Below are 15,336 nucleotides of genomic sequence, written 5' to 3'. Positions count from 1 at the left end.
AGTGACATGGGAGGCAGTGTTTCAATTGCTCAGGGTCCTGAGGCAGACACTGTTGTGGAACACGAGGAGGACATCAGTGACGTGCACACATCTTTTGATGATGATGAAGCCGATCACAATTGGGAGCCGGGTGCAGAAGCCGGGGCTTCATCATCATCAGGAGAAGAGATTTGCTCTTTGTCTATGAGGCAGCAAGGCGGTAGCACGGTTGGCAATCAGTGTGGTGGTGGCAGTAGTGGAAATTCAGGAGCCAAACGTGCCAGGGGGAGACCACTTGCTTCGCGGCAAGCTACCATTCAGGGAAGTAGTGGAACAGGGGTTCCTGGAGACGGTGCCAATAGCAGTGAAATAATGCGAACTACGGGTGGGAGAATCAGCTACTCTGCGGTGTGGTTGTTCTTCATAAAGAATCCGGAGGACCTTAGCGTAGTCACATGCAAAATCTGTGGGCAGAAAGTGAAGCGTGGCCATGGTCCCGATCTCGGCACCACGGCCCTGTGTCAACACATGATTCGCCACCATAAAGCAGCCTGGGATAACCGTGGCTCCGAGGTAGTGGTCCAGCCTGCCGCATCACCCAGTGGCCATCCGCTCCCTCCGTCATCCAGCCATGGCTCCACCACCTCAGCCGAAGGGAGCATTGTGTCAAACCATCCTTCTTGCGCTTCTGCTTCCTCCGCTCGTAGTCAGCCATTCCGCCAACATTCGATCGGCGAAGCCATGTCCAAGAGACAACAGTATGCGCCATGGGGAGGAACTGCTGAAGTTCATTAGGGAAGAAATCCGAGTATGGCTTACTCCACGAAATCTGGAATTGGGAACCATGGTGACCGACAATGGGAAGAACATTGTGGCCGCGCTGCGACAAGGAAGTGTGAACCATTCGCCCTGCATGGCACACGTGTTGAACCTGGTTGTCAAGAAGTTCATCAAGTATTCACCCCATTTGCAAGACGTCCTGACAATGGCAAGGAAACTGTGCATGCACTTCAGCCACTCATACACCGCCAAGCTTACTTTGCTTGAGCTGCAGCGTCAGAACGGTATCCCACAACATAGTCTCATTTGTGACGTTACCACACGTTGGAATTCCACCCTCCATATGTTGGACAGACTATACGAACAAAGAAAAGCCATCACGGATTTTTTGATGATACAAGCAGATAGGAGTACTCCCCTATGTAACTTCAATGTGAACGAGTGGCAGCTCATACGTGACACCTGCCGTTTGCTGAGGCCCTTTGAGGAAGCTTGAATTACGCCATGAATGACGTAATTCCACTCCTACATTTACTCCAAAAAATGATTGAAAACATGGCTGGTCACGGCAATGGAGATGTTGCTCCTACATCAGAAGGCTACATGAGTCCTGTGGGGGATGAACTAGAGGAGGATGATGAGGGGCAGAGCGGAGCAGTTTACGGTGGATGAGATGGCCGGTGTTTCTGGTCATTGGACAGGAGGGGAGGAGCAGGAGCAGCCAGAGGAGTTGGAGGGTTATTACGAGGGAGGCGAGACAGAGGACCCAGATACACCGTGGCAGTATGCAGTGGAGATGGAGGCAGGTAGTCCCAGTGAGACACTGTCACAAATGGCACAATGCATGCTGAGTTGCTTGCGTAGTGACCCCCGAATTGTCAAAATTCGCGGTGACTTCTGGATCTCCACCTTATTAGACCCTCGCTACTGGGCCAGAATGGGGGTCTTTTTTACACCCACTGAGAGGGAGGACAAACTGACCTACTTCAGGGAGCTTCTACGTAGTCGGTTGGCCGATGCTTATCGGCCACATGGTCAATCCACTCGCAGGTCTGACTCGGGGGACCCTCTGCGCTCACCTTCCACTGCCGGGGCTTCTGGGGAGGGGAGGGGTGGCAGGAGCAGTACCGGCTCAATCAGCAGCAGCCTGAGTCTACAGTCGCTGATGAGTAGCTTCCTTCAGCTGCATAGTGAAGCTACTCATCATCAGCAGGTGGACATGGAGCAGGACCTGAACCAGCAGGTGATGGCTTACCTCGACATGACCCTGCCAACAACCGTTGAAGATCCGCTGGACTTCTGGGCAGCCAAACTCAATTTATGGCCGCAACTAGCGGAGTTTGCCCTGGAAAAGCTGTCCTGCCCGGCCAGTAGTGTGCCATCAGAGCGGGTGTTTAGTGCGACCGGGGCCATAGTCACCCCAAGGTGAACTCGTCTGTCCACTAAAAATGTGGAGAGACTGACGTTTGTCAAGATGAATCAGGGATGGATCAGCCAGGATTTCCAGCCACCAATGACAGATGGGTCTGAGTAGATTGACCATGCTCCTACAACTAAATTTTCTCTATTGTGGTTGGTTATGAAACCCTCTGGGGCAGACCTGGGCATTGTACGGCCCGCTTGACACATACGACCCTTTGATTGGCTCTGACCGGCCCGCGCTGATTGGGGGACGACTATGCTGCCTAATCTGGGGGACAAGTATGCTCCTAATCTGGGGGACATCTATGCTGCCTCATCTGGGTGACATCTATGCTGCCTACTCTGGGGGACAACTATGCTCCTAATCTGGGTGACATCTATGCTGCCTAATCTGGGGGACAAGTATGCTCCTAATCTGGGGGACATCTATGCTGCCTACTCTGGGGGACATCTATGCTGCCTAATCTGGGTGACATCTATACTGCCTAATCTGGGGGACATCTATGCTGCCTAATCTGGGGGACAACTATGCTCCTAATATGGGGAAAACTGAAGCTCCTGGCCTTGGGCCTATAATTTTTTGAAGTTTAGCAGTAGCTAAATACATGCTTAATGCAAATGTCAACATTGATCTTTAAATGTAAGGTGTTATGAAACCCTCTTGGGTACTGCGAATGACTGCTCCAGACTCATTCTGTGTCTTTCACAAACTACTTGCCTCCCTGGTGCCTCAGGCCTTGGGCCTATAATTTTTTGAAGTTTAGCAGTAGCTAAATACATGCTTAATGCAAATGTAAACATTGATCTTTAAATGTAAGGGGTTATGTAAGGGGTTGGGTACTGCAAATGCATGCTCCAGACTCATTCTGTGTCTTTCAGGAACTTCTTGCCTCCCTGGTGCCTCTGGCCTTGGGCCTTACATTTTTGGATGTTTAGCAGTAGCTGAATACATGCTTAATATAAATTTCAACAATGATCGTTAAATTCTCGCCGCTCTGCCAGGGCCTTCTCCTACCCCGCCTGGGCCGATCCGAGGACCTCACTAACCAACTCACTAACTAATCCAATCGCTTATAGCGATGGGCTGTGTGTACTAAGGACAGGGACTTAATAAACGCCAGCTTATGACCCTCACTTACTGGTAATTCCTCGTTTTAAGATTAAATAATTGCAATCACAGATCCCTATCACGAACTGGTTTCAGCGTGCAACACGCACCTGTCCTTGAAAGATAGAGAGACGCTAATCCGTTCAGTGGAGCGCTAGTGCGGCCCAGGACATCTGAGGCCATAACACACCTGTTATTGCTCGATCTCGCAATTGATCGGGCAAGATAAGGGGTTTTTAAAGCTTCTTGGGTACTGCTGAGGCCTACTCCTGACTGCTCCTGGTGCAATGTATGGGGTAATTAAACACTCTTGGGTAGTGTTATTGTTAAATTTACTGGTAATTATATCAGTAATAAAATTGAATTTTGCAGAATGCTAACCGTTACACAACGGAACGCTTGTTGCGTGTGATTTTTTAATGAAAAAAACAAATAAATAGATGGAGAGGGATTAACTCTGCTTAATCATTTTTGGCGAATAGTATCCTTTTGCCATCTGATTTTTTGGAGACAGATGCACTTACACACATGTAATAATTTTTTTAACCAAATTTCAAACATTGTGGGGTTTATTACTTTTGAGAAGAATGTCTTTGGGGGGTCCACCATCCTGCATTATAGAGTCTTCTGAACTGCTGTATATGCGCTTGTTTTTTAAAAAAAAGGTATTTTGTCCGACAATTTCGATAAAATTTAGCGTTTTTTTTGGGGTGGATTGTGAAGCCCGGTTGACGGGTGTGTAGTGTGTACTCGTGCATCAGTAAACTCCAGTCTGTGTCCGTTAGGCAATATATGGGTTACTGATGCAGCAGAGGTGGGGCCTTGGTCTTGGAAGTTCAATTATTTAAAAAATTTAACATATTGTGTGGTTCATTATATTTTAGAAGAATGTCTTTGGGTGGTCCAACGTCCTGCATTACAGAGTCTTCTGAACTGCTGTATATGCACTTGTTTTTTAAAAAAAAAAAGGTCTTTTGTCAGACAATTTCGATAAAATGTTGTGTTTTTTTGGGGTGGATTGTGAAGCCCTGTAGATGGGTGTGTAGTGTGTACTCGTGCATCAGTCAACTCCAGTCTGTGTCCGTTAGGCAATATATGGGTTACTGATGCAGCAGAGGTGGGGCCTTGGTCTTGGAATTTCAATTATTTAAGAAAAATTGTACATATTGTGTGGTTTATTATATTATAGAAGAATGTCTTTGGGTGGTCCACCGTCCTGCATTATAGAGTCTTCTGAACTGCTGTATATGCGCTTGTTTTAACAAAAAGGTATTTTGTCAGACAATTTCAAAAACATTTGCATTTTTTTTGGGGTGGATTGTAAAGCCCGGGTGTGTACTCGTGCATCAGCCAACTCCAGGCTTTGTCTTTCAGGCAATCTATGGGTTACTGATGCAGCTGAGGTGGGGCCTGGGTCTAGGGATTTCATTTATTTTTTTTTTAATTCAACAATTGTGTGTTTCATTATTTTTGAGAAGAAAGTCTTTGGGTGGTCCACCGTCCTGCCTTATAGAGTCTTCTGAAATGTTGGATATGCGCTTGTGCTTACACAAAGTTGTAAATTTAAAAAAAAATGATTTTGGGGTGGATTGTGAAGCCCTGTGTGTATTGGTGCATCAGCCAACTCCAGGCTTTGTCCTTCAGGCAATAAATGGGTTCCTGATGCCGCAGAGGTGGAGCCTGGGTCTGGGAATTTAAAATTTTTGGATTGCTGGTGCTACAAAAAAAGATGGACACACCCTAATCCGTTCAGTGGAGCGCGCCTGCGGCCCCGGACATCTGAGGGCATAACACACCTGTTATTGCTCGATCTCAGGAGAAGGGGGTTCATCATCGGGAGAAGAGAGTTGCCCTTGAGTCAGCAAGGCGGTAGCATGGTTGGCAGTCAGCGTGGTGTGGCAGTAGTGGAAATTCTGGAGCCAAACGTGCACGGGGGAGACCACCTGCTTCGCTGCAGCTTACATTTCCGGGAGTTAGCGGGTTACCAGCACCGGTCGATGAACGATAGAGACACGCTAATCCGTTCAGTGGAGCGCGCCTGCGGCCCTGGAAATCAGGGGGCATAACACACCTGGTATTGCTCGATCTCTCAATAGATCGTGCAAAGGTAGGGGGTTATTAAAGCCTCTTGGGTACTGCTGAGGCCTACTCTTGACTGCTCCTGGTGCAATGTATGGGGTAATTAAACACTCTTGGGTAGTGTTTTTTTTTTATTTACTGATAATTTTATCAGTAATAAAATTGAATTTTCCAGAATGCTAATCGTTACACAACGGAACGCTTGTTGCGTGTGATTTTTTAATGAAAATTAAAAAATAAAAATATAAAATACGGACAGGGATTAACTCTGCTTAATCATTTTGGGCGAAAAAAGTCCTTTGGTGATCTGATCTTTTGGACACAGATGCGCTTACACACATATTGAATTAGTTTTTGTAAAAATTTTTTAAACATTGTGTGGTTTATTATTTTTGAGAAGAATGTCTTTGGGTGGTCCACCGTCCTGCATTATAGAGTCTTGTGAACTGTTGGATATGCGCTTGTTCTTACACAAAGGTATTTCTTTAAAAAAAAATTAAAATGTTTTTTGGAGGGGATTGTGAAGCCCGGGTGTGTACTGGTGCATCAGCCAACTCCAGGCTGTGTCCTTCAGGCAATATATGGGTTCCTGATGCTGCAGAGGTGGGGCCTGGGTCTTGAAATTTCAAATTTTTTGATAGCGGGTGCTACCAATGAGAAATCTTTGACAAAAATGTCATATATTGTGTTGGTTTTTGGGGGTGGATTGTGAAGCCCTGGTGTGCACTCTTGCATCAGCCAACTCCAGGCTGTGTCATGCAGGCAATATATGGGTTATTGATGCCGCAGGGGTGGGGCCTGGTTCTGGAAATTTCACATTTTTGGATAGGGGGTGCTACCAATGAGAAATCTTTGACAAAAATTTCATATATTGTGTTGTTTTTTTTTTTTTGGGGGGGGGGGGGGGGGGATTATGAAGCCCTGGTGTGTACTCTTGCATCAGCCAACTCCAGGCTGTGTCATGCAGGCAATATATGGGTTACTGATGCCACAGGGGTGGGGCCTGGTTCTGGAAATTTCAAATTTTTGGATAGCTGGTGCTACCAATGAGAAATCTTTGACAAAAATGTCTCATTGTGTTGATTTTGGAGGGGGGATTGTGAAGCCCTGGTGTGTACTGGTGCATCAGCCAACTCCAGGCTGTGTCCTATAGGCAATATATGGGTTACTGATGCCGCAGAGGTGGGGCCTGGGTCTGGAAATTTCTAATTTTTGGATAGCGGGTGCTACCAATGAGAAATCTTTGTCAAAAATTTCATATATTGTGTTGTTTTTTTGGGAGGGATTGTGAAGCCCTGGCATGTAGTGTACTAGTGCATCAGCCAACTCCACGCTGTGCCATTCAGCCACTAAATGATCTCCTCTTGCCACGCTATGTCAATCAGTCACTATATGGTCTCCTGACACTGATGCCACCACCAGGCTCTGTCATTGTGCTGTGTGTGCGGCAGTGATTTTAAGAGCGATGCCGGTAATCTGCATGCTATTCTGCATAACAGAATTATTTCACTACCCCAGCACACTCCATATGCGTTTTAGGACACAGCAAAGTGTTCTGTACCCCTGTAGAGGCTGTATGTAGGCTAGAAATAGCCTTTTTTAACATTGATTTGCCGCGAAAAAATTCAGATCGAAACAAACTTTTCGGGAAAATTCGGCGAATCGGCCGAATCGAATTTTTGAAGAGTTCGCTCATCTCTACATGGGACCCCTACCAATCACATTGGTTCAAGTGGATCCCCAGATGTTGGAAAGCTGCAACTCCCATCATGTCTGAAGTGACTACAGCTGATGGGACAGTCAGGAGACTACACAATGATATCAGTGACTACAGCTCTGATGGGACAGTTAGGAATGATATCACTGACCTGAGTGACGTCTTCTCTGTTGTCTTTACTTTTCTTCTTCATCTAGTCCAGACACCAGGATTTCTTCCATCTTCTCTGCAGAGTCTGACACCTGGACATCATTGGTTCCTTAAATTGTCAGTGGATCCTCATCCTCTGTATGATGACAATAATCGTTATAATACTGTACCCCCTGAATATAATACTGCCAACCACAGTACTCCCTGAATACTGCCAGCCACTGTACCCGAATATAATACTGCCAACCACTGTACCCCTGAATATAATACTGCCAACCACTGTACTCCATGAATATAATACTGCTAACCACTGTACCCCTGAATATAATACTGCCAACCACTGTACTCCATGAATATAATACTGCCAAGCACTGTACTCCATGAATATAACACTGCCAACTACTGTACACCTGAAAATAATACTGCCAACCACTGTACTCCATGAATATAATTCTGCCAACCACTGTAATCCATGAATATAATACTGCCAACCAATGTACCCTGAATATAATACTGCCAAATACTGTACCCCTGAATATAATACTGCCAACCACTGTACTCCATTAATATAATACTACCAACCACTGTACTCCATGAATATAATACTGCCAAACTGTACCAACCACTGAATCACCCCATACACCCCACGCACTCCATCCTCAGTCTCCTCATCACCCCATACACCCCACACACCCCATCTTCAGTCTCCTCATCACCCCATACACCCCACGCACCCCATCCTCAGTCTCCTCATCACCCCATACACCCCACGCACCCCATCCTAAGTCTCATCACTCCCCCATACACCCCACGCAACTCATCTTCAGTCTCATCACCCCATACACCCCACACAACCCATCCTCTGTCTCCTCATCATCCCATACACCCCACACACCCCATCTTCAGTCTCCTCATCACCCCATACACCCCACGCACCCCATCCTCAGTCTCCTCATCACCCCATGCACCCCACGCACTCCATCCTCAGTCTCCTCATCACCCCATACACCCTATGCACTCCATCCTCAGTCTCCTCATCACCCCATGCACTCCATCCTCAGTCTCCTCATCACCCCATACACCCCATGCACTCCATCCTCTGTCTCCTCATCACCCCATGCACTTCATCCTCAGTCTCCTCATCACCCCATACACCCCACGCACTCCATCTTCAGTCTCCTCATCACCCCATACACCCCACGCACTCCATCCTCAGTCTCCTCATCACCCCCATACACCCCACGCACCCCATCCTCAGTCTCCTCATCACCCCATACACCCCACGCACTCCATCCCCAGTCTCCTCATCACCCCCATACACCCCACGCACTCCATCCTCAGTCTCCTCATCACCCCATACACCCCACGCACCCCATCCTCAGTCTCCTCATCACCCCCATACACCCCATCCTCAGTCTCCTCATCACCCCCATACACCCCACGCACTCCATCCTCAGTCTCCTCATCACCCTCATACACCCCACGCACCCCATCCTCAGTCTCCTCATCACCTCATACACCCCACGCACTCCATCCTCAGTCTCCTCATCACCCCCATACACCCCACGCACCCCATCCTCAGTCTCCTCATCACCCCCATACGGCACTCCATCCTCAGTCTCCTCATCACCCTCATACACCCACGCACCCCATCCTCATGCTCCTCATCACCCCATACACCCCACGCACTCCATCATCAGTCTCCTCATCACCCCATACACCCCACGCACTCCATCCCCAGTCTCCTCATCACCCCCATACACCCCACGCACTCCATCCTCAGTCTCCTCATCACCCCATACACCCCACGCACCCCATCCTCAGTCTCCTCATCACCCCCATACACCCCATCCTCAGTCTCCTCATCACCCCCATACACCCCACGCACTCCATCCTCAGTCTCCTCATCACCCTCATACACCCCACGCACCCCATCCTCAGTCTCCTCATCACCTCATACACCCCACGCACTCCATCCTCAGTCTCCTCATCACCCCCATACACCCCACGCACCCCATCCTCAGTCTCCTCATCACCCCCATATGGCACTCCATCCTCAGTCTCCTCATCACCCTCATACACCCACGCACCCCATCCTCATGCTCCTCATCACCCCATACACCCCACGCACTCCATCTTCAGTCTCCTCATCACCCCATACACCCCACGCACTCTCTCCTCATCACCCCATACACCCCATGCAACCCATCCTCAGTCTCCTCATCACCCCTATACACCTCACGCACCCCATCCTCAGTCTCCTCATCACCCCCATACACCCCACGCACCCCATCCTCAGTCTCCTCATCACCCCCATACACCCCACGCACCCCCTCCTCAGTCTCCTCATCACCCCCATACACCCCAAGCACTCCATCCTCATCACCCCATACACCCCATGCACTCCATCCTCAGTCTCCTCATCACCCCATATGCATCAAGCACCTCATCATTATTATGCAGCTGACCCCCCCCCCGATCTTTCTCATCAACATTAAACCCCCTAATCACTACACCCCTGACCCCCCTTCTGGTCCTCCTTATCAACACTACGCTCTCCCAGACCCCCAAACCTCCTTATCATTACACTACCAACCTCTTCAGCACCCCTCCTGTCCTCTTCATCATCATTACAATACCCCCACCCCCACCACCACCCTGCACCCGATCGTCACTCTCCTCACCTCATCTGCTCAGCGATGCAGCCGTGTGAGGCGGGAGGGTTTGCTGCTCCTGTCGTTTCTGCCGGGTTCAGAGGCCATGACACGTGATGTCAGGGGCTTGGAACAGACGTGCGTGCCTGCGTCTGTTCCCATCAGCCCCTGGCCTGTCCATCTCGCCTGGCCGGTTTGGTAAATTACTGCTGTCAGCGGCAGGTCCGGGACCTGTTGCTGCAGCATATAGTATGAAGTACTGGCAGGGGGCCCTGCAGGGGCCCAGACTGTGACCTGGGCCACCAGGCGGGTCCCCTAACACGCTGGGCCCCTGTGCAGCCGAACCAGCTGAACAGGTGATATGTCCACCCCTGATCAGTTGGGATGCAGGTCGGTGTATCCTATCAATATTTTGAAGTAAGGGGGAATATATATTTCATGTTAGGTTATACTGCATTCAGAAAGTCTTCAGACCCTTACACTTTTTTCACATTTTGCTATGTTGTGGACTAGTGCCAAGTAAAAAAAAAATGTCCTGCACTTAATACCCCCTAAAGACAAAGTAAGAACAGAAGGGTACAAATCTTTGCTAATTGTTTGAAAAGAAAACGCTGAAATATAGCATTGACATAAGTATTCAGACCCTTTACTCAGTACTTAGTTGAAGTCCCCTTGGCAGTGATGACAGCCACCGCTCTTCTTGGGGATGCTGCTGTTGTTTGCACACCTGGATTTCTGGAGGTCTCTTTAGAGATGTTCGATTAGGTTTAAGTCAAGGCTCTGGCTGGGCCACTCAAGGCTTTTACACACGGGGTCTCATGTAGTTTGCTTCCCCTTTTTTTTCCTTTTCATAGTGAAATCTTTGTGCAGCACACAGCTTCTGAATATTATGTTCAGAGCACTTGGTGTGGGTAGCCATGGTTGTGACATCATGCCACGCCCCCTTCGTGATGTCTACCATGCCCCCTTCATTCATGTCTATGATGGCCACCACGCCCCCTCCCATAGACATGAATGAAGGGGGTGTGGGATGACATCACAAGGGGGTGTGGTGGGACGTGACGACCATGGCCGCCCACACCAATCGTTCTGAACATAATGTTCAGAACGCTGGGTGCTGCACCGAGATCATGGGGGTCCCAGAGGCTGGACCTTCCCAATCAGACATCTTATCCCCTATACTTTGGATAGGGGATAAGATGTCTAGGAGTGGATTACCCCTTAAAAGGGGTTATCCAGCAGTAGGGTTTTTTTTTTTTCCAAGACTTCTTCTCCTCAAAAATCAGGGCCCAGAGTGTAACACTGCTCCTATGCTCAGTGTGACAATCCAGGCCCAGGCATCACGGTTTCTAAGCAGAAGAGGACCGCGACCGTGGACCGGAGTGGGTCACCAGAGCCACTGCTGGAGTACAGTAATCGTTTGGTTTTTAATTCAATGTAAACTAATAGTGTTTAGTCCTGAAAAAAACCCCTCATGCTGATTAACCCTTTTAAAGTGAAAAACATTAATAAATAAAGTGAAATGCATTTTCCCATACTTGTTTCACCTAAATATGCACAGGACCAAAATAGTACATGAGGTTGGGGATAGCAGTCTTCGGCAGCTGAGGATATTGGGGGAGATTTATCAAAAACTGTGCAGAGGAAGAGTGGTGCACTTTCCCATGGCAACCAATCAGATTGCTTCTTTCATTTTTCTACAGGTTTCTTTAAAAATGATAGAAACAATCTGATTGGTTGCCATGGGCAACTACACCACTCTTCCTCTACATAGGTTTTGATAAATCTCCCCCATTATTCCCCAGGGCAAAGTGTATTTTATTGTCAGGGAAGGCTTGCTAACCCTGTAGGTTCCTGAATCAAGCATATACTTGGGTGACATGTCTGGAGGGGTGTACCTGTAATGTGTGTGCAACTGATACAATCTAGACCTACTGATAACCTGCAAAAATGGGTGAACGTTACTGAGATTCACTGTAAAAACGTTACTGAGATTCACTGTAAAAACAATTTTTCCTTATGGCACAGAGTAAGGCTGGGTTCGCGCCACATTTTTGCAATACAGTTCCCTTATCAGGTTTTGAATAAAAAACAGATTCCTCAAAACCTGACTAAACTGTATCAAAACATGTGTACACATTTAAATTCGTATACAGTTTGAAAAATTATGTCCGGTTGCATCCGTTTTTTAAGAAAAAAAATGTATATGTTTTTAACTTTTCACTCCATTATAAATAAAGTTTCACTTGTTTGATTGAAATTCCAAGAGAAAAACTGTGCAAAGTCAAAAATGATGCGTTGAAAACTGGATGGAACCGCACGCACATATGGTTCTGTATGGTCCCCATTGACTCCCATGTTAAAAAAAAAGCATACGTTTCAATACGGTTTTTCACCCGGATCAAAAAACATGGTAATGCGGGAAAAAAAATTGACAAAACCGTACAAGCTGCAAAACGGACACAACCGGATGCATCTTTTCAATGAAGAGTCAATGCATATGGTTTTCAATATGGTTCTGTACGGTTTTCAAATTGAAAATGTATACAGGAACTGTATTGCAAAAACATGGTGTGAACCCAGCCTCTGCCCTGATCAGCAAATTAGGTGCATTCACATCACGATTTTGCCATACTGTTTTGCATCAGTTTTTTTGCAGAAAGTATGCCCTAAAAACTGATAAAACTGTTTGTAAACATATGCTCTGAAAGTAAACTGTATACGGTTTTAAACGGTATGCGGTTTGCATTTAGAGGTCTAGTCGCATCAGTTTTTGTAATAAAAAACGTTTACTTTTTTGGTTAACACTTAAGTGCAATAAAGTTCCAATTGTTTAATTGAAATTCCAAGGAAAGTAGGTGTGGTTTGTCATGTACAAGAAAAAAACATATCCCAAAAAATGTATGGCACTGTAGACACATCTGTTTTTCATTAATTTCAGTGTTAAAAAAAAAATATGTATGCGTCTTTTAACCTCTTAAGGACGTAGGGCGTATGCATACGCCCTGCATCCCAAGTCCTTAAGGACGTGGGGCGTATGCATATGCCCGTGGGAATTCCGGTCCCTGCCGCTAGCCGGTTGGGGACTAGACCCGGATGCCTGCTGAAATCATTCAGCGGGCATCCCGGGACATCGCCGAGGGGGGTCCTGAGACCCCCCCATGTCGGCGATCGCAGAAAATTGCATGTCAATTCAGACATGCAATTTTCTGCAATTCCGGTTCCAGCTGCTCACCGGGCGGGGACCGGAACGGGATGCCTGCTGAAATCATTCAGCAGGCATCCCGTCTCATCGCCAGAGGGGATCCTGAGATCCCCTCATACAGGCGATCGCCGCAGTACGCCGGTAAACACTTACCGGCCGTCTGCGGCGCTTCCGGGTCACGTGGATCACATGTGACCCCATGACCCGAATAAGGATGATGATCGGTGGTGTAACAGACACCACCAATCATCATCCATAACGTACTGGGGGGCGGCAATGTAGCCATCCCCCAGAACAGCAATGATTGGGCGGCCGCAGTGACCGCACCAATCACTGCAGTTTGGGGAGGGGGAGGTGGGATCAGGAGCACGATGCTCCGTTTTGCCCACCGTTTTCGCCTCATCTGGTGTGCAGGACGGAGCTCTGTTCCTACATCTCCCCCTCACACCTAAAAAAGTGTGAAAAAGTGCCCCCTTGCCCCGTTTCTGTGGCCCCTTGGCACAGAAAACAGTAATGGTTAGCTTTAGATTAAGTAGGGACAGTTAGTAGTTAAAAAAAAGAATTTTCAATAGGTGTCCGTGGGTCCGTAGCACCTTTAGCTGTGTGACCCCAGCCCTACTGGGTCGCTGCGGTCTGCCGCCAGCATTTTTTTTTTCGCAGACCTTTTTTTTTTTTGCTTAACATGTAGCTGGACCCTCTTAGCTATAAAAGAGCGGTCCGCCACAGTTAGCTAAAGCCCACCCGCCGCTGATTAGTTCCATAGTACTGATCAGCTTTTTTTTTGAGGTGCAGACATTTTTCGGCTTATAGCAGCTTTTTTATTTTTGCACCTACAGTCGGTCCGTGCCACCAGTAGCTCGCCTGTGCTGTGTGGACGGACCGTACGTCTGTGTGCGACCTGCCCCACTGCTGTCAGTGATTTATCACTGATCAGCGTTTTTTTGGGTTGAGGCGGTTGCATTTTTTGGGGGGGTTAAGCGTTTTATTATTTTATTTTTCGGGTATTTTGTGTGGGGGTCTGTGTACGTACCACCAGCCACTGTTCTGGGCTGAGTGGCTGGACCCCCACTGATGTCTGCGCTACCTGTCGCCACCAAGAGCTAATCAGTGTGCACACCACTGATTAGGTACACAATTTTTTTTGGCGCAGGGCTTTTTTTTTCCGCTAGAAGTCCTTTTTTTTTTTAAACATTTTTTTCCCCTTTTTAGTTTATATTTTTTCTGTTAGGGCGGGTTAGTTAGGTTAGGGCGGGTTAGGGCTGGTTATGGAGGTATTATCACACCGCACCACACGCAGCACATACACCAATAAAGTTTTTCCCCCCACATATATACACTTCACCCACATTAGAGTAGGGAAATGGCCCGCAAGGCGTTTTCAGCAGAGGAGGCATATGCCATACTTGCCTCCGACACTGAAAGCGTCTCAGAGGACGAGGAAGACCCCACCTTCCTTATTTCCTCGTCCTCCTCATCATCTAGTTCTGATGATGAGCCACCAAGGCGGCGGAGACGCCGCCAAGCGGGTCCGCAAACCTCCTCTGCTCCTGACCCTGTGCCCCATGCTAGTATGAGTCCACCTGGCGCTCATACTAGTCAAGCCCCCCGGCCAAGTTCACTGGTGCCCCGTTTTTTGAGTTTGTTGGCGACTCAGGAATCAAGATTGCCATTGTCGGGTTCACTGAAATAGACTTCTTTATTTATTTTTTCAGTGACGACTTTGTCAATCTGATGGTTGACCAGACGAATCTGAACGCTCAACAGTTTGTCGCCGCTCACCCGGGCTCACTCTTGGCTAGGCCCAATGGCTGGTTTTGGGGCCTCGTGCTGCATATGGGCCTGCTCAAGAAACCAAGTGTCCGGCAATATTGGAGTGGGGACATCCTTTACCAGACCCTGCTCTACAATATGGCCATGGCACGTCCACGGTTCAAGGCCATTCAGAAATGTTTGCATTATGCTGATAATGTGGCATGTCCCCCCCGAACTGATCCCGCGTATGATCAGGCCGGTCATCAATCACTTCGGAGCCAAATTATGGGAGGCCTATGTCCCTGGAAGGGAGGTCACTATTGATGAGTCTCTCATCAGCTTTAAGGGGAGACTCAGCTTCCAGCAATACATCCCTACCAAGCGAACGCGGTATGGCGTGAAGATGTATAAACTTTGCGAGAGTACCTCAGGGTATACTTGCAAGTTTATGGTGTATGAGGGACGAGATTCCAGCATTGAACCCCCAGAT

Source organism: Hyla sarda, chromosome 3 (genome assembly GCF_029499605.1).
Source record: "Hyla sarda isolate aHylSar1 chromosome 3, aHylSar1.hap1, whole genome shotgun sequence".
Classification (NCBI taxonomy): Eukaryota; Metazoa; Chordata; class Amphibia; order Anura; family Hylidae; genus Hyla; species Hyla sarda.
Note: the sequence above shows the minus strand (reverse complement) of the source record.